A 27,506-nucleotide genomic window follows, 5' to 3' on the forward strand; every position below is an offset into this window, starting at 1 on the left:
CAAATACTAATCTCCCACTTCATTTTGGCATTTTGATTCACACTATTTTGAATGCCTCGTTAACAAGTGGCTTGGCGCATTTTTTTTAAAGTAGTGAGCTCTGGCCTTGTGACTTCATTCCAAACTATTTTTGGTGTGATTCTAGCTTTTTTTCATTCTATTTTTTCCAGCGTCTTCTGTGGCTTGCCATTAATTATCACCTTAGCTGCTGGTATGCTGCTGTTGGTTTGCCTGCTAAAAAATGGCTGCACAATCTGTGTCACAAAACAGCTTGCCCCGCCTGCTCCAGCTTCGCAACCAGATGCTTGAATATTATGGAACGCTTCCTCTAGCCACCTTTAGTGTAGCCTATGGATTATCATTACGATTCTCACACTTTACTTGAGTGCATCCTGTTTTCCATTGTCTGGATTGCGAATTCGAATGGGCTTTGGATTTGTGTCTCACCAATACGGCGTCTCCTGCTCCGGATTATGATCGATTGATGAGTCCCTTAGTGGCCCATGAGTTGGAGTGTCCCGGATTCAGCATTATGGCCTTTGCAGATGCGCACAATGTTCTAGGTAATTGGGACATATGTGCAGCAGCCCATAACTTACTGGCACTAAGCTACCTTGAAGAACAAGCAAGTTGTCCTCTAATGGTACTAGAGGCTTGAGCTGCTGAAGAACATGTATGTCCATTCGCTATATTAAATTGGAAGGCTGACATGTTTGCTGATGAGAACAATGACTTCCATTTGGAGGCTGTTGCAATATATTGTGCATACACGCTTATGGACTGAAATGGCACCTGTCCATTTTAAGTCACATACTGGACTCAGATTTTTTTTATCTCTCCAAAGATTTTTTCCCGCAAATAATTTTCCCCCATCTTCCTTATGTTTTTTTTTTTTACTGCTTCGAACCTTTACCCTTCCAAATTTCCGGTTTGGAAGATTATGAACTTGGTTCTGTCTCATTCGAACTTGAACTCTGCGTTCCTAAACTGTTTCCCTTCTTGTACGTGGTCCGATCAGGGAAGGGTGTAGTGAAGGCAGAGACCTGTTTGCACACATTGCTATATTGGCATAAGCTTATTAGAAGGTAAACGCCATTTTGCCACTTTTCAGCTTTGCACCCAACACTTCGTGTAATTGTTGCTGAAAGTTAAACTGCTTGTATTTCTTCACATGATAATGGTCTGTTATTCACATCCCTAGACTTACACCGCAACCTTAGTCTGTACACTGCGTGCAGAAAGCTTCAAGGGTAAATAACAATGTATGTTGTCATTCAGGTTGACCGGCCCACGCTCTAGACATAACACACACACAGCTGCATCCAACTGAAATTCAAGTGCTTTAATGTTGCACTGCATGCATGATTCAGGCACTTGGAAGAATATCCTTTCCAGAGACAGGGAGCTTTGCTTATCCTGAGATGTGATACACCTCTGCTGATCTTGAAGGTACGGAGTTCCCCATTCAAGCCTAGGAGACCTTCCATTATTATTATAAAACCTAGTTCCTAGCAGGGGAGGGTGGTATACAAGGTGCTATAGAACCTGTTTCCACTATCACTGTAATATGATTTCTCCCTTTGTGGTTTATGGTAGTGTAACAATGCTGATTGTATTATTTCTAATCATATACCTGCTTATGTTAGCCAAAATACTGCATCTTAGAGCACATCGTTAAAATAAACATTTTAAACTTTTTGGTGTCTCTAATTACTCACGTTGTCGACTGGTATGAGAATAAAAATGAAAGAGTGTTCTTTATTCCCACCATTCCCGAGAGTACCCTAAGTCACATCTTCTGGGTTGTCTAATCATTGGTAGCTTCGCTCTAGGACCGAGAGCTAATAAGACACTGATGCTAGTCGGATAGGGGTTCTGGGTTCTGAGGTGAGTTTCTGGTCAACCACAGTTCACTGAGGTCCTAGCTTCCTGTGCATAGTTCTGTGCATAAGTAGAATCCCTGCAACAATAGAAAATATTTTTATTCCGCATCCATTGCTGACCAAATTCAAAACAGTGCAAATGCAGTTTTAAAAAAATAACTGCCAAAAGACTAAGACAAGGTCTATATGTTTCAGCCTCCTAGATTATATGTAATCTTGGCCTTTCTCAGGACCTAGGCGGAATATGCTACTGTGTATAAGTGAACAAACATATACAAAATGCCAACTAGGCAGATTGGACCAATTACAACCTACCAACCGATGTGAGTTCTCTTGTGAAGTATGGTGTAATGTTGACACCTATAATGCACAAGGAACGATCTCCACTCCCCTCTCCTGGTTACAACTCTGGAAATGAGGCCAGCTCTGTCCCTCAGTACCCCGATCCGCGTCTACGTGGTGATTTCAGAGTGAACCCCTTCCCTTTTCTTACATGTTAGTCACCAGTAGGGTAGGCCTAAGGTACACCTGTGGGCCGGGTGCAGTGTATGTGATTTATAGGACAAGCCCTGGTGTGTGTGGCTTGTCTTGATAGTGAATTACTGCCTATTTCGTTTTTCACTATTGCAAGGCTACCTCTTCCCATAGGACAGAATGGGGAGTTTATTTATAACATTTTATAAACAAACTGGCCCGCGGAACAAGGTAGGAAAATAAAGTTTAGTATGCATGAACTCAGAATTTTAAGATGAATCTTTTAGTGAGGGTGATTTTCACTTTCTGTGTTTGAAAATACCACTTTTAGAAAGTAGGTGTTTTCTTGCCTAACCATCCAGTGTGCCTTCGCTAGGTTTGTGTATTGCATGCCTGGCTTTTGGATGACAGGGGCTGGAGAGGGACAGTGGCTCCAGATGTCTGATGTGTCAGGGATGGGCTGAATAGACCTGGGCTTGATTTAGAGTAGGGCGAGGAGATTTCCTTTCACCTGCATGAGCCTGGTCTGCCTTCAGCAATACTTTCTCCACTTCCTGCCAGGAAGCTGCGCCAGTGAAGACAGAACTGTTTTCTTGCTAGATACAGACACTCTCTGCCTTCAGAGAACAAAGGATTGTGATGTACAAAAAGAGGGGCCAGACCCCAGACTTTTAGATCACTTCTGGGAAATCAAGAGGAACCTTTGCCAAGGAGAAGAGCCGGGTAAGCTGAGGAGGAATACTCCCTCTTTACTGTTTGGTGTCTGGGGTTGGCCTGCACTGGCTACTTTCTGCCAAGGGAAGGAGAAAAGGAATTTGCTGATTGCTATGTCATCTGCTTGAGGAAAAGAGCTCCAAGGGCTTGAAATTGAGCTAACCTCCTGTCTGAAGTCTCAGGGATACAAAGCCTTCATTTCTTCTGTCTCTCTGCATCTAGAATTGCTTTTTCAGCTGCAACAGAAGGAAAATGCAACACCCACACTGGGGAGCGATACTGTAACCTGCATCAAAACCATGGGCACAGCTCATGAAGAGCACAACGCACCGCCCCGACTTGCACTGTAGGCCCGACGCCTGCTGATGCCATGCCACATTGACTCTGAAGCCTTCGCCTAGGCCGCTGCCTGCACGGGAGACAAAGACACCGCTCATGACATCCACGACCCAATGCCCCGACTTGCACCTCAGCCCCGACTTCACCGACGTCAGTGCTTCATCAACACAGAGCCAATACTCGACGCGGGTGACTCCTGAATCCATTGACACCACACCCTCATAAGCAACCGATGCCTTGCCGCCATCGTGATCTCACCTCCCCTGCACCGCAGTATGGAACCGAGGAACCAACGCCGCTAGGCACCAACGAAGCACCAACGAAGCATCACATCTCCGACACCTTGCAACGTCCTTGCTTTCATCATTTCCAAGGTACTGTTCTTTGTGGATCTGCTTGACTCCGCGCCCTACGCTGGGCACCTCACAGTTTGCACCGTACTTTGGGGTTTTTATCTGTCACGATGTTGTAATAACTCCAGGAGGAGTTATTTGTTGCTACAAAGTTTAATTGGGTAAATAACCTATTTTTGAGGATATCTTGATAACTGTATTGTGGATTTTTGTCTTTTCGTCTTTTTTTGTTTTAGATAAAGATTACTTATTTTTCTAAACTGGTGTTGCCACCATTTGTAGTGTTTTCACTGTATTACTGTATGTGTTTACAAATGCTTTACACACTACCTCTGAGATAATTCTCTCTGCTCATGCCAAGCTACTAAGGAGGTGACTAAAAACAAGGGCCCCTATTTGGACAAAGGTACCTACATCTGCCAACTAGAGACCCTCATTTCAAACACCCTGCTTTTACTAATTTTCAATTATACATGCTGGTTGCTGTTGATGTTAATTTTCTTAACCTTTTTTGTATGCATTTTAAACTGTTTTTATTGCAGGTATCCCTGCTGAATCAAGATGCTTTTGATGATTTGAAGAGTCATTGCTCCTTATCTTTTTTCTACATTCTATGGGAACCAAGGTCTCCCTGCACCAGGTGTAACCCGAACGTGACACAGGCTAATACTCTCCTTAAATACAAAACACTATGGGTGCTCCCTTTTTTAAGTTTTCCTCCCTGTGATTGAAATTGGTGATGGTTGAGTCTATACGAGAGATATCCTGAATTCATGTGCCAAAATTCAAAATGAATTGTCCAGCTGGTATCAGTCAATCCCTTGAAGTGAAGCAGATAAAAAGAATGGTTTGCAGGACTCTTCATCATCAATTCTGCTCACCACTGACTTTGGAAATCATTTAGACATTTGGAGGTGGCCCATTGACTGCTGTGGGAAGTGGAAGGGGGGGGGTGAAGGTAATAATCTCTGCTGCCCTGGCGGACTACCACCAGTCGTACTTAGAGATCGCAGCCTGCCTTAAGGGGATCTCTATGCCTTCAGAGGAGCCTCCAACACAGTGTCTCCTCCGAAGAGATTGTAAGATTTCTTTTCTATTTTGCAAAAACAAACTCCCAAAGCAAGAGTTTGTTTTTGCAAAAGAAAAAAGTAATAGCTCTGATACCCTGGGTGTCTTTTCCCAGGGTAAGGGTGTCATTTATTTTATTTTTAAGGTTCTGAACTCGATGACTATTTTTGTCAGTCCAGAAAAGGAATGAAGTATGCCAGACTATCCACTCTAAATATGACAGACAGTCTGAAGGACTTAAATAAAAGGCCCAAACTCCATTGGGCCATCAGTCTGAAGCATCTTCTGTAATATCAAAGTGCCCCGGGGTGTCGAAAGTGTGCAGGCATGCCCTTTGTACCGCCAAAGCTACCTTAGTCTAATAAAGTCCCTGCTATAATCGGAACAGCTGGGCCACATCTACGCTACTGCTCCCATTTTTCCAATGATAAGCACATAAAGTCAAACAGTTTTAGCTGATTAAGTGTTTTCCACTATACCCCTAGGGAGTGTCGCGGGTGAGGTAAGTGAGCGACATGCCAAGCTTTGAGCACAACTTGCCATCTTACACCTGTACTGACAGTTTTAAGAATAAGAATCGATAAATAAAAAATAAAAAGATAGCACGATCAAAAACTACTTTAAACACAAAAAGTTGAATGCATGACAGTGTATAACAATTGGGAAAACATCCTTTGATAATGACGAGTTTTGATGTTAGCATGTGGGTTTGATGTCATTTATATTTATTTTACTATGTATTGTGTTCTTTTTTTTAAATTAAAACTCAGTTACTTCTTACTTTTTATGTGGAAAACCTGTGTACTCGACTAAATTTCTCACTGTTTTGCAAATACAGGTCCTTGAACATCCAGCCATCTTACCCGACAACATTTTAAAATGGCCTCCATTTTGGCACAGCTTGTCAGGAAACACAGGCCTCATCCTGCCTTGTATAAGAAGATTAAGCATACTAAAGAGGTGCAAATGGACTTCGAAACCAAAGGCATGTGGATCATGAGAAGGGATAACACCACGATTCGGCCAGGAATGGAGACATCAGGGTCCATGTGGCTGAGCCGAAGCCCACAGGCCTCAGTGAGCATCACCATGCAAAAATAAGTCGTCAACGTGGAAAAAGGCTGGTGGAATTTCACTGTTCAAATCTTTCCCGTCCGCGTGCTTCTTGAGTAATAAGATCCTTACAAATAAAAGTGATCTATAAAATACATATGTGCTTGTGTTGCGCAAAGATATTTGAGGTTTTTGTTGTTTCGTTGTTATTCGCCTTTTTTAGGTAGCCAGGCTTATAGTAAATTCATTGTCATTGTTGGTTATCATGCGAGAGTGGGGGAAATAGTGGGCACAGTTTTTTTTTTATTCATGAGTTTCAGCATCTCTGTACAAGTTGACACTAGGCATTGACAAGTGTAAATTTGATTTGTTTTAGTTATCTTTTCTCAGAGCAGCAAGCATTATTCTCCCTTTATGGTGTTCATGAGTAATGTGCAGGCCTTTCTCTGGCTTGAAAGTAAAATAATTACCTTTTGCCCAAGAGATATTATTTGCTCTATGAGCAGCTCTATTATATTTTTAAAAAAGAAACTCAATGTTTGACTTGAAATTGGTAGTCACAGAGTGCCCGCAATCAATCAATGTGTATTATGGAGCTTTAGAAGTGATTTTATTCTCAGGAGAGTGAAAACAATGTGTGGTACATTGCTCTGCTTAGACTTCATTTTGGGATTTAAAATAGCAACACTAATTTCCATGGTTTACTAGAATTAAAATTGAAATGCTTGAGAAAGTAGAAAATATGCAAGTATAAACGAATGGAAAAATTAATAAATGTCTCATGTAAATGTCCTGTAAGTAAATTTTGTTCAAAACGAACAATCTGGAAAATGTGTTCAGATTGTTTTTTTTCAAGATCACAGCTTTTCAACCAGTCGAGTCATAAATTAGAACTCATGCTCACCGTTCAAAAAACAGAGACGTTATCTAGATGAATTTAGAATGCAAAGTAGAGGATTTTGTTTTCTTGTTTTTTTGGTTAATTTCAAAGAAGTCATATTTTTTTTACTCTTACCACTATTTAAAGACATTTTTCAAAACAAAATGTATCAAAATATATTTGCCCGAAGCCGAATATATTAAGCCTTAACACCTGTACAAACTCAACGGACTGCAATTGCAATTTGCCATTTCATTTTCCTATCGAGAAAAATAGGTGGAAATAATGTTTCAGGTCACATGTTTCTTTTTGAAATTGTTTTAATATTTCCTTATTTATTCAAGTGTCTTTTCCGAGCGTATATTTGATTCAGAGGGATGGCAAATAGCTTTACATATACAAATATAAGGAGGTGGAGAGACACGAGACAGCAAGTAAACTGTAAGGATGAGCTTTCCTACCGTTGGGTTTGTGGAGGATGTGCAGGTTGGGATGAGAATATGTGGAGAGTCAGGGGCATATTAGCAAGAACCTCGTTAAAATTATCACTGTTTTAGCGACAGGAAACTGCAACTGAAACGGCGATAATGGGCTTGGTATAGAATTCCAATAAAAGCCCCGGTTAGATGTGCAGGACATCTAGCCTGGGCTTCTATTGGAATTCTATAACACATATTAGCTAGCCCATTATTGCCGTTTTAGCATCAGTTTCCTGCCTCTAAAATGGCGATCATATTAACGAGGTTCTTGCTAATATGTCTGGAGTGTTTCATTAGTCGGTGCATTTTCAGCTTATTTTTAAGGTAAAAAAAGTTGTCGTTTCTCTCATAATCAGGGCGAACACTTAAATGTTTATGGCATATGCAAAGTTGCAGCATGATAATTTCTCAAAATGAGGTGTCTGTAAGTGACATGCTAATGTACCCTAAGGTAAACTTTTGCTTTCAGGCATTGTGTATTTGTTGATATATACCTGGTATCTTTTACCTATGGCTGGATTGAACATCCACCATGCTGAAATACTATAGTATCTATGCCTGTTTCCATGTTGCTTTTGTAGCCTAAAGCAATGCCTAGGAGTTTGGCACTGCCAATGATTTGTTATGCAGTTCCTAATTTTATCAAATTCTCCTTCTGGTTTAGATTTGAGTTGCGTGTTGGAATAGAGCTAATAATGAGGAAATCAGTCTTCTTTCATTTGAGCTCAAGGTTCATCTAAGTCATCCACTCCTGTGTTTGAGAAGCCAGTGTTTGAGTTAATGAAATGAGTCAGTGGAGTTTATTCGAGGATACAGTGGGTGTCATAAGCATACTAGTGGTAGGTAATGACATATAAGTACATGAGGATAACCAGTGTTCAAGGTGTATATTAAGGAGTGGAGAGGAAAAATATTGAATCTTGAGGAGCGCTCACTCATTTGGAGGCCACTGGCAAGGAACAGCCCAGGTCCAGTTGTTCCGGTCAGCTGGTCACTTCAGAAACAAGTCTTAATGTTAATGCAGCTGATTGTGTCCCTGTAACCACACAGAAGCTCAGACAATGGTCCTTGGTTTTCATTAGCATTGGGTGAGGTGACTTATGTGCTCTCCATTATAAATGTGGGAAACGTTACCATAGAAAGACCCTCCCCAATTTTACATCAGTTCCCAGTTGCCCTAGTGGAAATAATCCCACAGTGCTGCTTACTCTCAAACTCAAAAATGGGGGGATTTGCTCTCCCTCATGCAGACCATGTGTGGCTACCTAGAAGAGTGGCCAGAGAAATGAGCAATCTCCTCTTCAGTGGTCACTCAAAACCAATTCTGGGGATAACTCTCTCTTCCCACTGGGTTTTGAGCAAGCCTGGCTGGGGCAACAAAGCTGTGCCTCCTCCAGGTCTCATCGTATAATTACTTGTGAAAGTGTAGCCATTTTTCAAGTTAATGAAGCTCCTGGGTCCACTGTAACTGGTCTTCTTCAAGGGAAAGAAAACATCTCCCCACACTCAGGCCGTTGTTTCTGCTCTGAAAGCAGTTTTCACACCTCATTAAAGTCAAGCACCAGCTGGGCAGCTGTGGGAGAGCTAAAACAAATTAGTCATGAGGAGCCTCAGGCAGAAAAAAAGGCAAATTTCTAAAAATTACTTTTCCTACGTTTTTAATAAAATTCACGCTTCAACACTGAATGGAATTAGCCTTTTTATTAAATGGAACTATTTCTTTAGCTTGGCCCAAACCTGAGATGGCAGAGTTAAAATGTAATATTGCTTCCCATTGTTTCTCTATAGGTCAGCCAGAGGCTTCCACAGTGAAAGTGAAGAGCGTTTTGGGATGCTAGTCACTTGTAGGAATACAAACATTACATTTCTGCACTTTTCATTTTTAAATACCATGCTCTGTACCTTATGTACTACCATGTCTACATAAGGATGACTTATTAATATTTTAAAGGACATTTTCCCCCCATTGAAAAGGGTTATTTTTGAAGGGATACCTACAGGTTGTGACAGCAGCAGTGAGGCTACAGTGATAGACTTGAAGCCCTGTTGTCTTTGTCACATTTGTAGATAGTAGATGGGTGCTGCAGTCCACGGGTGGCATTTAACTCTCCATGCCATACTTGTTGTGTCTATACTATATACTATGGCCTTACATGAGAGTTTAATATACCAATCAGGGATTAGTTAATTTATTTTTACATATTCATATTTTAGGGGTCAGATCACATACAGTGGATGGCAGCACAACCATGTTCGGAGTCTAATAACGAGTAGCAGGTAATTTCTGTATATATTGGGGCCTACTCAGAAACTGCATTTCATAGTACTTTTGGTAGTACCACATTACTACTAGTAATATGCAATAAAAGTCCTGTTCACAGACCTACTTGCGGAGATCTATTTTTCCATCTCCTATCATGTCCGGGTGGAACCCTCCACCCAGACTGCAGAGTCTCTGCACATGCACGTATACATTCTAGTAGTCAATGGGGGGGGGCGGGACAGAGGGGAGTGGGTATAATATGTGCAATACATGCTAATACATGAGAGGGATTAACGAAGGAGTACAAAGGGGTTTAGGTAGGGTATTGAGGAGGTGCATAAACATGGCCATAAATATTGAGCCCATTCCTATTCAGAAACTCCACTTCTAAATGTGTTACAATCAAAAAGGACCTACAACAGAAGTTAATGTACTCCAGCACCAAACTTCACCAACAATAAATAATGGAGGTTGGAACTTAAAATAATGTTAACTTAAGTTTCCTAATACAAAATAGTTTAAAAGATAAAGACATTTAACTTAATGTTAAACAATTATCTAAAAAACGTTTTTTTTTTAATTGTAGCATATTTTAATAATTGTTTCAAAGTTAAAATGCAATGTAACATTCATTTTAATACAATACAGTTAAATTAGTGTCAAATAATTCTATACATCAATTTGAATAATTATCGGTACATAATAAAAAAGAGCTTTTTTTTAACCTTAAGTGGATTTTTTATTTTAAACTTCCGAAAAATAATATTAATTTATTTTTCAGTATTCAAAATGATTACAATTTAAATTTAAGTTAATCCTTAATGCTGTAACATTTTGTATTTTGTTCTACATCTACAATGAATATAAACATAGTTTATAAACACATGTTAATTAAAAATAGTCTACTCATTTTTTCATATTTAAAAACCATTATATTATTCCCTATTCTTTACTGCATTGAGATCTCCACCACTTAGGTTAAGTTCAGGGAACATTTTAAAAGTTTATTAAATGTGAAAAAATTACTGAAAATATTGTGTTAAATATATAATGCAAAGTCATTTTTATAATAATTATAAATATAGCCCAAACATTGCTACACCACTATTAACTTAAACATAAATCAAATATTTAATTATTTTAAATATATTACATTTAATTACCATTATTTTTTAACAATTAGCAAAAAACGCAACCTATGTAAAAGGGTATGTTACTTTACTATGTATTAATAATTATTGAAAGTGATATATAATTAATTAACCCCTTCGGTGCGTTGAGCGTCTGGGGTCCATCCGACACACCAGTGCTCATATGCGTCAGACGGCCCCCGTCTCCTAGCACATGGCACAGGGAATCCCTCTGGTGCCTGCACCAGAGGGATTCCCTTTCACCCCCAACAGCCTCGGGAGCTGGGGAAGAGCTTCGCCAGCTCCCGAGGCTGCAGCTTTGGTTTCCCTGAAATGACGATCTGCGTGTACGTCGCGCTGATGTAATTTCAGTGAAACCAAAACTGAAATGAGCCAAGAGGCTCATTTCAGTTTCGCTTTCTATATGCTCAGGGAGCTGTCTCAGCCTCCTGAGCACGTAGAAAGATTGGAGAGGTATCTTTGGAAAGGGGAGCATCTCCCCTTTCTGATGGGGGCAGTATCTCCCAATCTGCCCCCTGGGGGCAGAAAGCCCACTAGATACCAGGGATTTATTTCTAATTTGAATAAGGGCTGGAAGCTGCCAAATCTGTGCATGCCAATGCCCCCACCCTCACCTCAAATGTGCAGTCTTTCTGCTCCCCCGGTGGGCAGATGGGGGCAGTAGCCGAAGCACCCAATCTGCCCCCCTGGGGGGCAAAAAACCCACTAGATACCAGGAGTTTCTTTTCCCGATAAATTTAGGTGTGAAGATTGCCCAAGATGGGCATGCCAATGCACACAACTCTCCCCCACAAAAGTCCAGTCTTTTTGCCCCCAGGGGAAAAAAAGCCCCCTAGATGCCAGGGATTATTTTATTGATAGGCCAGGGTGGGGGCTTCCCAGAATGGGCATGCAACTGCCCCCACCCTACCTCCCAAAGAAAACAAAAGACTTTCTGCCCCCAGGAGGTAGATGGGGGCAATAGCCCCTAATCTGCCTCCCGGGGCTGCCCAGTTTGCGCTTCGCAATTCCCCACCTTCAAAACATTGCTACAGGCTTTCTGTCCCCCCTGAAGTCACATGAGGCAATAGCTCCTTATCTGCACCCGGGGGGAGGGCAGAGAGCCCACTAGCCACCAGGGATTTTTTTTCACAAAGTTTGGGATGGGGGCTGCCCAGAATGGGAATGCCAATGCCCTCACCCCCCAAAAAAGATGCTGCAGTCTTTCTGCCCCTCCCAGGAGGCAGATGGGGATAGTAGCCCCTGATCTGCTCCCGAGCCCTTTATGCACCAGTGATTATGCTGGCTTTTTTATAAGTAGGGGTGGGGCTGCCCAGAATGGGTGTTCCAATGCCCCCACCCCACCCAAAAGAATAGCCACAGTCTTTTTGCCAGCCTCGGGGCATATCAGGGCAATAGCCCCTGATTTAGCCCTCTCCAGGGCGGCCGAAAGCCCACTAGGCACTAACTTTTTTTTGGAATGTGCCTACCTGTGGCTTTAGGGTCCAAGCACAGCCGACACCTTGGGAAACATAGCAAACCTGTATATTTTTGAAAACTAGACATTAAGAGGAATCCAGGATGGGGCTAGTGTGGCTCTCACTAGGTTCTGTTATCCTGCATCCCTTGCAAACATCAAACTTAGTTAAAGAAACACATTTTCCTCATATTTCTGTGTTGGGAAGTTCTGGGATCTGTGTGGATCCACAAAATTCCACCCACCAAACATTTACCAAAGTCTTTCGAGAAATATGGTACCTCACTTGTGTGGGGAGACCTAGTGCCCATGACAGGAAACGGCCCAAAACGCAATATGGACACACCACATTTTTACAGTGAAAACCTACCCTTTTTTTGCAAAGTGCCTAGCTGTAGATTTTGAACATTAGCTCTGCTTCCACCTGGGAAACCTAGCAAACCTATACATTTTTGAAAACTAGACACCCAGGGAAACCCAGGATGGGGTGACTTGTCTGGCTCCCACCAGGTTCTGTTACCCAGAATCCGTTGCAAACCTCAAACTTGGTAAAAAAAAGCGAACACATTTTCCTCGCATTTGCGTGATAGAAAGTTCTTTAATCTACCTGGATCCACAAAATTCCACCCACCGTGTTCTCCAAAGTCTTCTGATAAAAATAGTACCTCACTTGTGTGGGGGGACCAAGTGCCCACGACAGAAAACAGCACAAAACCAACATAGACACACCACATTTTTACAGTGAAAACTGACCCTTTTTTTGCAAAGTGCCTAGCTGTAGATTTTGAACCCTAGCTCTGCCGGCACCTAGGGAAACCTAGCAAATCTATACATTTTTGAAAACTAGATACCCATGGGGAATTTAGGATGAGGAGACTTATGTGGCTCTCACCAGGTTCTCTTACCCAGAATCCCTTGCAAACCACAATTTTTGACCAAAAAACTCATTTTCCTCATAGTTCGGTGATGGAAAGTTCTGAAATCTGTGTGGATCCACAAAATTTCACCCACCCCGTATTTTCCAAATTCTTATGATAAAAATGGTACCTCACTTGTATGAGTAGGCCAAGTACCCCTGACAGGAAACGTCCCAAAATGAGACATGGACACACCACATTTTTACAGTGAAAACTGACCCCTTTTTGCAAAGTGCCTAGCTGTAGATTTTGAACCCTATCTGTGCCGTCACCTTGGGAAACCTAGTAAACCAATACATTTTTGAAAACTAGACACCCAGGGAAATCCAGGATGGGGTGACTTGTGTTGCTCTCACAAGGTTCTGTTACCAGAAACCCTTACAAACCTCAAACTTTGTAAAATAAAAACACATTTTCCTCACATTTCTGCGATGGAAAGTTCTGTAATCTGTGTGGGACCACAAAATCTCACCCACCCCACATTCTCCAAACTCTCCCGATAAAAATGGTACCTCACTTGTGTGGGTGGGACAGTACCCGCGACAGGCAAGGGCCCAAACGTATTGTGGAGACATCAAAATTAGCTATCACATAACAACCTGGTTTTGCACGGGAGGGTACCTGAGTTTTTGGCCCCAGGCTCAGGCGCCATTTAGGGAAACCTACAAACTCACACATTTCTGAAAACTAGACACCGTGGGAAGTCCTTTGAGGTATGGCTTGCGTGGATCTCCCAAGATTCCCTAGCCAGAATCCCCTGCAAACCTCGAATTTAGCTGGAAAAAATCAAATTTTCCTCACTTTTCTTGGTGGGAAAGTTGTGGGATCACCGAACTGACACAAATTTCCTATGACCTAGCGTTCCCCTAGGTCTCCTGATAAAAGTGGTACCTCACTTGTGTGGGTAGTCATAGTGGTTGCAACAGGAAATGGCCCAAATCATACTGTAGAGTCTTCAAAATTACCTATCATAAAACTACCTGGTTTTTTAGGGGGGCAAGTTTTTTGGCTCGGAGCTCACGGCCATCTTGGGAAACCTACCAAACCCACACATTTCTGAAAATGAGGCACCCTGGGGAGTCGAGCAAGTTATGGCTTGCGTGGATCCCCCAATGTTTTCCTACCCAGAATTCCCGGCAAACCTCAAATTTAGCTGAAAAAAGCACTTTTTCCACAAATTTTGTGTGGGATCACTGTGCCGGCACAAATGTCCTACTACTTAGCGTTCCCCTTGGTCTACTGAGTAAAATGATACCTCACTTGTGTGGCTCTCCATTGCAGAATCCGCTAAAAAATAATTTTTTTAAATGTAGCGCTTAGAATTTGCGGTGCTACACTTTTAATCCCTATGTTTTTGGCTCTTCCCAGTCACAGGCCTTTGGCCCACTCACACAAGTAAGGTATCATAGGTGTCTTTCATCCCGACTTTTCACTGTATATATTTCCCCAAATGAATTGCTATATACCTGGTACATAATAAAAAACCATTGCAAGATGTTGCTCAGTTATGGGTTATGGGATTGTCAGGTTCTTGGTGAACCTAAAAGCCCTATATATTTCCACGACCAGAACGCTCCAGTGGATGTAACAGTATATTGCTTTCAAACATGTGTCATAATTAGAAGAAGCGCAGGTGAAAACGTTGGAACAAATGGCTGTTTTTTTCAACTCATTTTCAATTTTTCCTATTTCAACTGTTAGTTTCTATAAATAAACCTTGAAGGATCTACACAAAAGACCCCTAGCTGAACTCAGAATGTTGTCTACTTTTCTAAAATGTATAGCTTTTCAGGATCCAATATTGCTTTCATATCCTTTCTACCATTAACTGGAAGAAGGTTGAAAGCACATAAAAGAGCAAAAATAGGGTATGTCCCAATAAAATGCCAAAACTGTGTAAAAAAGGTTGGTTTTCTTACAAAAGTCTCTCAGTACCTGAAAGCAGGGAGAATCTTGATTTCAGCCCCACAAACCCTTTGTTGTTACCATTTGCAGGGAAAAAAAACAGACAGTTTCATTTGCAGCACTTTTTCACATTTTTCCCCCTAAAACAAAAATGTAGCTGTATTTTGGCAAATTTCTGGGTCCCCTCCATGGGAAGCCACAAATCCTGGGTACTTTTAGAATCCCCGTGATGTTGGAAGAAAAGGATGCAAATTTGGCGCGGATACCTTCTGTGGTCAAAAAGTTACAGGAGCCTAAGCACAAACTACCGCAAATAGCCAAAAAGACTTAGCAAGGGGGGAGGGGGGAGACCTAGCAGCGAAAGGGTTAGATGTAATTTCATTATATTTCAATAGAAACAAATGTTATATTAATATTCACATTACAAATGTATTTTTAAAATACTTAAATGTAGCATAATTTTTTTTTATTTTTAACTAATGTTGCCAACATTAAATGAACCATATTTCTGTTTTTAACTATGGTACTTATTTTATTTTAAAAGTAATTCTACTGGGTTTCATGTTAAGCCTCTACTGCCATTATTTTCTACGGGGTGTGTTGCAATATCAGTGGTTATCCATGTGTAGTTTTGCACTTACTGATGCTCCTTTTTGGCAGTAGGTACTTTACCCTTGTAAATTTGGCTCTATACCCCCTTTGCAAGCGGTGCAGATATATAAGTCTGCACAATTGAGTAACTCTACACTTTTTAACAAATGATAAATAGTTTGAAATAGTAAACTTTGCTAATAGGCCATACATGTTTTGCTCACAGTTCTCTAGAATTCTGGAAACAAAAGGGATATGTTTAATTGGAAGATAACTATTATTGTCTCTGGGATTTGCATTGTGTTGAGACATAGACAGGCATCCTGAATATCTCTGGAGAGTGTACTCCCCTGCCTCTATTTCAACACAGCAAACTGTCAATTGTTGACCTCCCACCCTTGCAAACACAGCAATCATGCATATGTGCACTAGGGGCATGTATTTCTGTGACACAGATTGAGACTCAGAGTTGTGCTCCATGACCTGGAAGAGAACACAATGCAAACCATTCTTACTAAGTGTTCTGCTGCCAGCTCAACAGGCTGTAGAGGACTGACAGTGGTAACAGCAGTATCAGTTAGGAGCAGGTTAGGGCATTTTGATTGTCCATGGTAGGAAAAGTCACATACTGGCTTCTCCTACCCTTTCAAAATAGGTCTGCCAGTTCCCTGCAACATCGTTCTTCACCCATCCTTATGGAACATGAATGTCTTGTGTGTATGTCTTAGGACTGTGCACAGAGAATATGCAAGAAGTATGTGTCATACCTGTGACAACAACTACATTTGAACGCACGTGTTTTCTTTCATCCATATGGCATCTTAGATAGTGGAAGGGAATTGGGCCAGACACAAAATATGAATTGCAGTTTTCCTCCAGGAGATTTGAGGGATCCCTTGTATTGAGTCACACTATTCAGTGTCGGGGCTGGAGGCAAAGGAACTCTCTAAAGTTAAGGATTTCCCCTGCCCTTTCTTGACTCATATTCAACTGAACTGGTTTCCCCAAAATTGTAACTGGAAGTTAAGTGGAGAGCCCCCATTTCGAGGCTTGTATATCCAATAACAGAATACCCTAACTCCACCCCACTTCATGCTAGCACATTGCAAAAAAACCTTGACTGGTCCAGTCTTAAAGGAATAAGCAAAAGGGACAGAACAGTCCAGAACATGATTCAGAGCTGACTGTTGTGATGCACAAATCCGGTCTGCATCTTTGGTATGAATATGGGGTAGAAACCTGCAGTTTTTGTACCAAGATTTATCTACCATTATTCACACTGTTGGTGACAAGGAATATCTCCCTTTGCTCCAGAGTTGGTGTAATTGCCACCAACCTTCCTTGCCCAGTTTGGGACCAGGGACCCAAGGATCTTTGAGCAAGCCTGACAGGATGGGCTCCCTGATGTTCTTTCAAATGAGAGAGACGACTGACTGTATATGAAGAGCATTGAATATGATCTTGCACAAGGATGAGGCTACTATACAGTACACTCCAAAGATGTCTGGGACAGTGATCACAAAGGACCTTCACAGCTTTGTGACAGTGAGGACACTGAAATGTGGCCACAGCGTGATTGGAAGTATGTGCCCCTTTCATAGGGGAATACTCAGGATCTTAAGTATACCCGAGGTCTCTTAAGCAGTGAAATGTCAAAAAGTATGAATTCTCTAGAAGAAGTAAGAATCAAAGCGCACGCCCAAAGAGACCTGCACAAAGACTCAAGCACTGACTGCTACCACTAAGGGTCAACACCTTGTTTGTTTGCGGGGGTTCGTGTGGGGGGGTTCGCGCTGGGGTGTTCACATGGAGGGTTTGCTCACGCAGGGGTACGCATGGGGGTTCGTGCGGGGGCAGGTGGTAGGGAACAAGGGGATCACGGACCCAGGGACCCAGGGAGTGTTCGCATGGGGTGGGTTCGTGTTGGGGGTTCATGCTGGGGGATCACATGGGGGGGTTTGTGCAGGGGTGTGACGTGAGGGGTTCCACGGGGGTCGCACAGGGGGGTCGCACAAGGGGATGTATGGGGGTCACATACAGGGGGGTTTACGTGGGGGGTTCACGCAGGGGGGGTTTGCACAGGGGGGATTTGTATGAGGGTTCAAGTGGCGGCCGGTGCTCCTCGTCACCTGTGTCTGTGGTGTCGGTGCTGGCTGCATCTCTCCTGGATGTAACCAGCCTGTCCTGCGCTGTACTCCGGGCTGCAGACAGTCCAGACACAAGAGGGGTTCGGTTACAGAGACTGCCGCAGCCCTGGACCCTGTCAGCCCCGCCTTCGATGACACTAGCTCAGTGGGTGGGCGCAAGTGCTGCACCTCCGAGTACGGTACTCACCAAAAGGGACAAATGAAAGGTTTTTTAAAAAAATGATTGCATTCACTAAGCCAACTTGACACTGAGTATATACTCAAAGTAATGTTCATAAATGTATTAATATTAGAAGCAATAATATTAATAACTTTTTTATGTAGCGCTGCCACAGTATTCGTTGTAATTAGCAAGTATTACTGACTTCTAAATAGAATTATTGTCAGTGTGGAGCTATTTACGATATTTTGAGCCTTCTACTCTCCTCTAAAGACATGTAGTGCCGTTTAGAGCTACCCTTTCATAAAACCAATGGTCTAGACTTAAACAAAATGCAGACTTATATGATTTAGAGTAACAGAGCATTTTCAACATTTAAAAAAAAATGAAGCCCATGATCTTCTCAATCTGCAAGTTTTACAAATTGGTTATGACTGGGGGTTATGTTTCGCTCTGCATCAAATCAAAATATAATCCAGCAAACATCATGTCATAACCAAATCAATTCTTTTTAGGGGTATTCAGCATTACAGAGTTTTCCTCTGAAATATTCTAAAGTTTTTTCAAAATATCCCAAATTTTGTGCACTTCACAAAAGTTCAGAAGATTTCAAAGATCAGGAGTTACATTGAATGAGTGCTCCACATGAAATGTGTTAAATTTGGGCTTTTAATGTTGGACAACAGTGGCAAAAATTATGCTGGAAAAACAAACAACCAATAAACAAAATATTTGTTCTGTTGGACTTCCCATCTGAAAAGAAAGGCTCCCCTTTGGAGATTAGAACCCTCAGTTCTTTTTAGCAACAACGGTGAGCTCTTAGGAAAACCCACTCTTTGGTCTAATGATCACTATACTTATAAACTTGAAATAAATTGGATAATGTCTGTTTTGGTGGATTTGTTTTTCTCAGTTATGCATTTCCCTTGTTTGCCCCAGATTTCCTATTCCGCAGTTCTCACTTTGATCCGGTGGTTGCTGGTGGTGGGCACTTGCACTTATTTTTGGAGACTGGGACACATTTTTCATAATTAGCCTTTGCTTCAGTGCAAATGAGAGAAAAGCAGAAGAAGAGGGGAAGGCAGGAAGGAAAAGAAAGATACAACAAGCATTTGCAATGCAATCGGTCTCACCTTTGGGACCTTATATGTAGCTATGCAGAACATTAGCCTAGGTGCTGAAACATCTACTATTCTTTAACATGGATGGAATGTAAGCTCCAACGTGTGTGACACGCCAGGTACGGGAACACATTGAGAGAAATAGTGTCTATCAGCGGGAAATTGTATTGTCCAAAGCTCTGTTTTGAAATAAAATCGGGGAATTTGGTGGTCATATCACGGAAAATACAAGATTTGAAAAATATAATTATCTCCGGGTGCTCATGGAAGACTATTTCTATGGTTTGGAATCTAGAGAATGCTAAAGTGATTCTGGTATTTACTAACCTCTGCTGACCGTTTTCTATTAAGACAGTTAAATAGAGGCAGTTAAACAGAAAAAAAGTCCCTAAGCGGAAGCAGGCAAGTCATAGGGATAATCTCCAGAGCCCACAAAGTACATACACATATTAGTATATGCTAATACTATATACAATAGGTCTCAAATGCTCGACTTAAAAACAGTGACAAAGAGAAAGTTGCAATTTTAAAGAACCTGCAAAAAGTGAGATTCAGAGGCAGGAAGTGTAGGATATTGAAAGGTAAAGCTTGGGGGTGAAAACAGTACTAGAAAGCCTTAGTGTTTGGCATTTGGCAGAGAACCTTTGGGTCCTTGCATTTAATATTTTGTATTCCTACAAATGAAGCACTGTTATGTGCAAATAGTAACCATTATTACCAAGCAGTGTACACAGCTTGACTGAGGAAGATAGTTCTCCGATGGCCCCACCACCAACTACCCTTCTCCACACCACATGCACACACTCTGCTCATGGATGAGGGCCTGTGGGCATTTGGGGAGTTATTGAGTGCCTTTTTGATTAGCACTGCCCTGGCAGGGGTTTATTGGTCTTTCAGACCTCATGCTGGGGAGCCGTGGTTCCAGAACGAAGGCCTGTGGTGGGAGGCGGTGCGGCTGTGCATGATGGCTTCGAGCAGCAGAGAACCGCTTTCGGCTACAAGTGGTTCAATCCAAAGGGGTTTCAGAGCACAGCCTCTTGCAGGAGTAAACATTCGTGCTCACAGAATAGAAATAGAAATTGAAATAGCGGAGAAACCAAATCTACATATATGTTTTCACCTTAAGCATGCAAGCCCAAACCACCCCTCTTTATTTTTGTCCGAGACACTTATCAGCTCCCTCAACCATTTTGGAAGATGTGTGAAAAAAACTGGCTCAGGCCTAAAATGTGTGGTAAATGGGCTTGTGGGTTTTTATTAGAGTTAAAGTTGTCTGATCCTGTAGGAGAGTAGGATCTGCTTACTATCATTACCCCCACTTTTTGCTGTGTTTCACTGATTTATCGACTTTAGGCTGGGGCCCTGCTAACCAGGACCCCAGCCTAACCGCTTCCTATCTAAACTGATTGCATGTACATTAGGTACACCCCAAATTGGTTACTGGGTTACCTGTGTGGGTCCCTAGTATATGGTACCTTAGGTACGAAGGGCATAGTTACCCCACAGGACTACCAGGGCCTGAAGCATGTATTATGCCACCCCTGGGAAGCCTTCCAAAATGACACCAGAGGTCTGCCACTGCAGCCTGGGTAAGGTGGTGCTTGCACCCCTTACTTAGATATAGTATACCTATATCTAACTTTTAAAACAGACACATATAAACCTATAAGTCACTCCTATGGCAGGCCTTGACAATCCTGAAGGCAGAGTGCTTGGATTTGTGTGAGAGGGTGCCCCAGCATGAGCTGAGCCCCTCTGCAGCTTTCGGAATCCCTTACTTACAGCTGTTCTGTGATACAGCCATACCATATACTCCTAAGTGCATTATAACCTTGTGGTTCATTCCAACTTTGCAATGGCTGCATTAAAACATGTTGTGTTTGGTGTCGAACACTTTGGAATACTACCTCTCCCCACCAGTCCTGGTGGCGGGGGTAGCATCCACCCTTCTAGAGGGAGAAGACATGTACACACTTACTTTCCTGGTAAAAGTTAAAGGGGGCCCCATCATCACAAAATGGATGCTGCTGCCACAGACACGAGTCTGGCCTCCTGCTTCTGGATGAAACTCCGGCAGAGGAGGCTTGGACAATAGGTTTCCTGTCCAGGGAGGTATAACCACCTCCCCAGACAGGCTTTAGTTTATTGGGGCAGGGTGGGTGCATTCACTGAATGCTTTTCAGACAGTGCCTGGGGCACACAAGGTGTCCCCGTGCATTTCCCAGTTCAAACCGGTAGCTGGGGCACTCAGCCCCAGCTTTGGCGAGAAACTGGACAAAGGGTAAGGAGTGTAACCAGCCCCTCCCTAGGTCCTCCCAAAAGTGAGACCTTAGAGTTAGTCCATCCCCTAAACTTAGTATAAGTATAGGAACCCAATCCCTAGGACTTTAGATTAGCCTGAACGAAACTCTGCAACATATATCTTGGACCTTCGACATTCTATATCGATGAGAAGACTGAAGAAATTTCCCTTGGGGTCAAGGAGTGACTCCCCTATTCAAACAGGCACCAAAGAAGCATCTTGCCGGTCTGCATTTTCGAGGCTCCAGCCGGATCCCAAGGCATCTGTGACACAGGACATGGACTTCCAGACATCTGCGAGGTTGACACAAGTCCCCAGAAAAGCTAAGACATGTAGCCATCACAGGAGACGTGGGACAGGAACTCCTGGACATCCAGCACATTTGCTAGTGCATCAACTTTTTGAGCTTTTCCGAGTTGTGCATTGGGCTACTTGTAGTCCAAGTACTGAACACATTTTGCACCGAAGTTTGTGGGCCTACACTCCACAAGTGTTCCCTGGGCTCGCTTCCTGCATTTCTGTTCAAGGCCCCTTTGCGATCCCTGGTCTGTCAACTGGTGGGTCCCCATGAAGGAATATCTTTTGTTTCTTGAGCTTTCCTGGTCTCTCCAGACGTGCCCTGACTCCCCTTCAAAGGATGAGTCCCTCAGACCTTGCTGGTCTTCACCAAAGCCAATCTCTCCATTCTGCATGGGTTGCTGTTGCCAAGGCTTGTTTGGTCCAATCTGGATACCGATGCTGCAGCACTCGACATTCGATATGGGACAGCTTGAATCCCGCTCCTGGTTGTTGTCAACGCCTCTTCGACCTTGTGGCTGAAAAATCAGGCTTCACCACCATCACCTGAAATCACCCGACATGGGCTGTCATCTTCTTTTCGCATTCCTGATCACTGGCTAGTGACCCACACTGTGTCCCCTCTGCTTTCTGGTTCTTTATATCTTTGATCCACCCTTGAATCCATCCGGACACCCTCCATCTGGTCGCCTGCAGCACTTCTTTGCAGCTCTCCATAGGAAACGACGATGAAACCCGACACAAAAAGACACCTATGCACCCGGGTTCCCTGAGTGAAGTAACACGAGTACTTTGGTGGTCCCATGGGTTTTGACTCTCGAAGTGTTTAGTACTGAAGGGGTTTGTTCTCAGTCCACTCCCAAGTGTCCTAATTCTTTAAAAATCTAATCGCGACTTTCTACATAGAAGTCAATGGTGATTTGCGACTGTGTTTAGACACTGCATACGTCCCCCGTGAACTCCTGAGTCCCTGCCTTGGGTGGTTCCTGGTTGCCCCAGGGGTTCTACATGCCCTAGGCCTTGCTTCTATCCTTCTAGTGGTTCTTATACCACTTTCTTAGTATATGGTTTGTGAGGCCCCTAGGGCAAAATGTATACTGTGCTAATTTACTGTGTGCTATTTAAGTCATTGTATTGTACTTTGGCCTCTAGCCTCATAAACAGACTAGATGGGTGTGTTTATGTTTAGAATTAATACTTTTTTTATATGTATACCTGTTGTGGTTCTCCTTTCATTTGATCACTCATGATATTATAGACTGGTAAAACAAGATGCTTTACATTCCTTCAAGTCTCAGCCTGAAGGCTGCTCTCCACAGCTACCACTAGGATAGCTTTCTATAAAGGTTGTCTTTAAACCTACCATCAATAAGGGTCGTTTGGACTGGTGTGAGTTGTCCACTAGAATAGTGGACAGCACATGCCAGGCCAACTTCTCACAGAGCCTTCCTAATAAAATCACAACTCTCCCTCCTTTGGCTAAATTACAATTCATCCTAAAGGGAAATCCTGCAGATGCTTGGGAGGGAGTATATCAGCATTGCCAAACTCCTCCTGGCCTGCACCCGAGTAAACATGTCAGCAGCGTCATCGACTGCTACCTGGGGTCAAGTAACAGCTTGCCCCTCGGTTGCACCATCTTTGCTTAATGATAAAGTCTGCTGGGAGCATGCAACATTTTTTGTGTCTAGGGGAGAGGGACAGATGCTTCAAAACATTGCCAACTGCTAAACTATACAGTATGAAACAACGCCGTTGACATCTGAACATAACATAATTTAAAGTCCATGTAAAATGAAAGCTACCCCGGCCTTGCGTTGCCCCAAAAAGGATTTAATTAACTTTAAAATGGCTTATTGGCTTTCCAACAATCGTTGCAGAAGAAAAACACTGAGATGCTTATTCTAAGTCCCCTGGGGAAATGACGTAACCATAAGACATAGGGACAAACACGGATATCACAGGGTTCTGTTTTTAACTACTACACATCATCATCAAGTTAAGTGAGTTGTAATGGGGACTAGCCTGGTAATACTGTATGTTTTTACACCTTTCGAGCTGCAAAACTCCCAAACATTGTGTTTTATTCCCACAAGTTTTGCACGAAGACCTTTGTGCAAGGATAGACACCAGTTCTGTGCCATAATTGCTCATAAATCATAAGCCCAATTGGCCACAACATGTTGTGCCTACACAGACCAGCCGCATTCTGACAGAAGAAAGGAGATTTTGGGTGAGTTTGATTTGTCGTGGGGCTCTAAATATTTACTGTGTGTAAGTTATCACTTGTTGTAAGGGCTAACCTAATTGTGCCATTCCATAACTAGTTAACCCTGTTTTGGGTAAGATGTGAGCGAAGAGTTTTGATTTAAAAATCTGGCCTGGTTGACGTTACATAAATTACTCAAATTAATATAACCTTCTTGGAGGGCGTTATTTGCAGCACTAGAATTAAATAAAGCTGATCGTTGTCAACTGCAAAATTGAATTTCAATAATTGTTTTCAATCAATAATTGCAAGTTTATGAACTGAAATGAAAATATGAGTTGCGACTCTTACATAATGAGAATGCTGCTGTGGTAGCTCTGTGAGGTAAGGCATCCACTGCCAGTTCCATATTCAATCTCTTGCTCACAACTTTATGTTCACCACCCACTTTGACACTAGAGGCTCAATGAGTTCCTTTTCACTCATCGCAGTCCCTGCACACTCCTATTGCACTCGCTCCCGCCATCTATCCCTTTTCTCGCCCCTGCACTTACTGTGCTCTCCTCTACACATCGTGCACCCCTCCTCCACTCCCTCCCCTAACCCCTGCATTCTCCCCTACCTATTTGCATTTCACCGTCTTCAATGTCCTGATACTCCTGCACCCCCTACTGTACTCCTAGGCATACTGTGCATCCACACTTCCTAAACTGAACTCTCCCTCCTGCACTACCCTGTGATTCTGTACAGATTATACATGACTCCATCATTACTCCATCGGCCCTTGGACTCGCCCAACTGTATAGTCCTGTCCTTCTGTAAAGGTTATGCATTCACCAGTTCCTGCACTCACCCTCCTGCACTATTCTCCGCCATATTCCTGCACTCTCCTGTACCTTTGTAACGCTGTACATTTCGTCATCAGCCCCACCCCTGGTCCCCTGCACTCTTCCCTGCACTTCTATACAGACTGTGCATTTCGTAATCAGTCCCTGGTCTCATCCCCTCATATTCACTCCCGCACTTTTGTATGCATTGCCATTTCACCATCCCTCCCTTCACTCTAATGAGTGCACTGGCCCGTGTTCGTCGCACCATCTGTGCTCTCTCCTGTGTTCTCCTGTATTTTTAACCTCACACACTGTACATTCAGTGTTTTGAGATACCCTGAACTTCCGAATATCTTGTATATTCCGCCATCTAGACTTGCACTGCTCCCCCTACATTCTTCTGTACATCCACATAGACTGGGGTATGAGGCCCTGCCCACACATGCTCTACTGTACTTCTGTACTTCAATACCAGCTGGTCATCATGCTATCCGTCCCTCCTCCCCTCATCAGCGTAGCTCCCAATGGTGCAGCAGGTGCAGTGGCACCAGGGCCTGGAAGCCTAGGGGGCCACCGAACCCTGATTATTGCTGTTGTTTGTTATGCGAACAGCAGCCAGGGCCCAGTTTCCTACCTTGTATTAGGGCCTGGGGCCCACTGGATGCCCTACTGCTCCCCTACTGTCCTTCCAGTATTACTTTGGCTGTCACTCCCCCTCTCACCCCTCCATTTCCGCACCCCATCTCGTACATTTCTTCACACGGTAGCGTGCGTCATCAGCCTCAAATCTAGCTCGCCCTCCCCTCAGCACGCGCGGTTATCGTTAATAGCCACTCACTTCTATTCAATTCCTAACACTTTTAGCTGTCAATAGGGAAATATTTGTTCCCTCTGGACTTCTATTGTTCCTTTCCGGCCCTCACCCGACTTCCTTTCCCTAGTTATGGACACAAGAAAAAAATTGATTCTTGTGATTACATTTTTTGTTCCTCTGATGTGTGCTCTCCATACAGCCATTAAACAGTTATGAAAGGTGGCGCAAATGCAGATAAATGGCCTCTATCAATGCGACAAAGCTGTGCCTCCACCCCTCCCCCAGAAGGATAACGAGACCCGCAGAGTTTTATGCACCAGCAACTACACGCAAAATGCACTGTTTCACTTTAACCCCTTTGCTGCGGCGGCTATTCTGCCGCAGCGCTAGTGGGCCGCGCAGCGCTCCCGTACTCATGACGGAACCGCTCCCTCACGAGCTTCGGGCGTGCTGTGCTTGTGTCCGAGCGGTTCTGTCACGGACCTGCCCGCTCAATAGAACACTCCTCGCAGGCGCGAAATCAGTGCCGTGCAGGCGCGCCGAGCGGGCAGTGATGGAACCGTTCCGTCACCAGCACAGCGCGACTGTGGCTGGTGACGGAGCCGTTCCATCACCAGCGCCGAAGGGGTTAAATGAAGGGAAGTAAAGAATAAACCGTGGAGTGTGCAAAATGATGTATACTCGGGCTAAGCATGGAAGGGCCTCACCTCTACCACTCACTCACGCGCAATGCTGTTGGTGCTGCACATGTGGAGGGCAAGGGACTAAAATGCAGTCGGCTAGCAATACTCGTGGGGTGGGGGGTGCTGGGGAAATTTTAGATTAAAAGAAAACTTACCTGGCCAGTGACCGGGTCTCTGCCACCTCTGCTTCTTGACGGGTGTTCCACGTTGGCGCTCTTAATTCCAATTGCAGAAGAAAATTTTGCAGTCTAAGTCGGACAAAATGGAGTCCAAAAAGAGCCCAACTCAACTCTGCTCGACAGAACAAGCCCAACACCCATCAAAGGAGGACCAAAAGAAGAAAGACGAAAGCCTGAAAGAACTGGAGTTCCTCGTAATGATGAAAAGAAGGTTACAGAAGTGAACGAGCACATCGAGGAGAAACATTTATTATCTGTTGTAAAGCAAACAGCTTTATATGTAGTTCAATTAATAACGTATTGCAGCATGAAAATAAAAATATAAATGAAAACCTTTTAAATTAAATTGTCTGAAAAATGCAGAAGCAACTTTCAAAGTGCAAACCATTTGCAGTAGTAATGTCAAAGGGTGACTAAGTTTCACAAGTTAGTTTGAATTTTTTAGCTCTGAATTAAACTTGAAGTGAATTTTAGGGGTTGTAGTTCTAATTCCCATAACCAATTATTAAGCTAACACAGTCTTTTCCATGTGAATGTCATAGCTGCTAAGGTTATAGATTGCTATGTGTGAAATTTTCATAATTCTAGTGTATTATGAGTGACGTTCAACAATTATGAGTGACACTTTCAGGTAAGCAAAATCAAGCAATGAAGACAAGGGAAACATATAAATATCACAAATTACCCCTATTTGAGCAATGAAAAACTCTAAGAAGACCTTAGAACTGCTGAAAAGTATTAGAAATAGAAGGTTGATAATGTCGCAGGGGGGGCCTCATAGTGATAATATTGGAGAAAAACAGCTTGTGAGGAAGTTTACCGCAGCTGCATACCCCTGACTGCTGCCCACTGACACTGCAGGGATGGCCTTGCAGCTGAGCAGTAACTCTGACACTACAGTTCTCGGCCCCTCTCAGGCCAGCTGTGCTCTCTGCTCTGAGTTTATTTCCAGGCTGGTGGCACCATGACACGCAGCTTCTTTGCTGTGTTGTCTCTCTCCCAACTCAGGTTAGGGATGCAGTCACAGCCCACCTCTTCTCCAGAGAGGAACAAACAACTTGGCTGGAGGGCTTCACTGGTAGGGTGAAATTCAAATCCCTCTGCCCCTGCCGGTCGATTAAGTCCAGATGGGCTGAAGCGGGCAGGTGCAGGTTGGTAAAACATCCTGCACCAAGCCAGGGCCACCAGCACAAACTCGTAGTACAGACCGACGTAAGTATTGTGCACGACGGGTCTAT

This window comes from Lissotriton vulgaris, chromosome 8 (genome assembly GCF_964263255.1).
Source record: "Lissotriton vulgaris chromosome 8, aLisVul1.2, whole genome shotgun sequence".
Taxonomy (NCBI): domain Eukaryota; kingdom Metazoa; phylum Chordata; class Amphibia; order Caudata; family Salamandridae; genus Lissotriton; species Lissotriton vulgaris.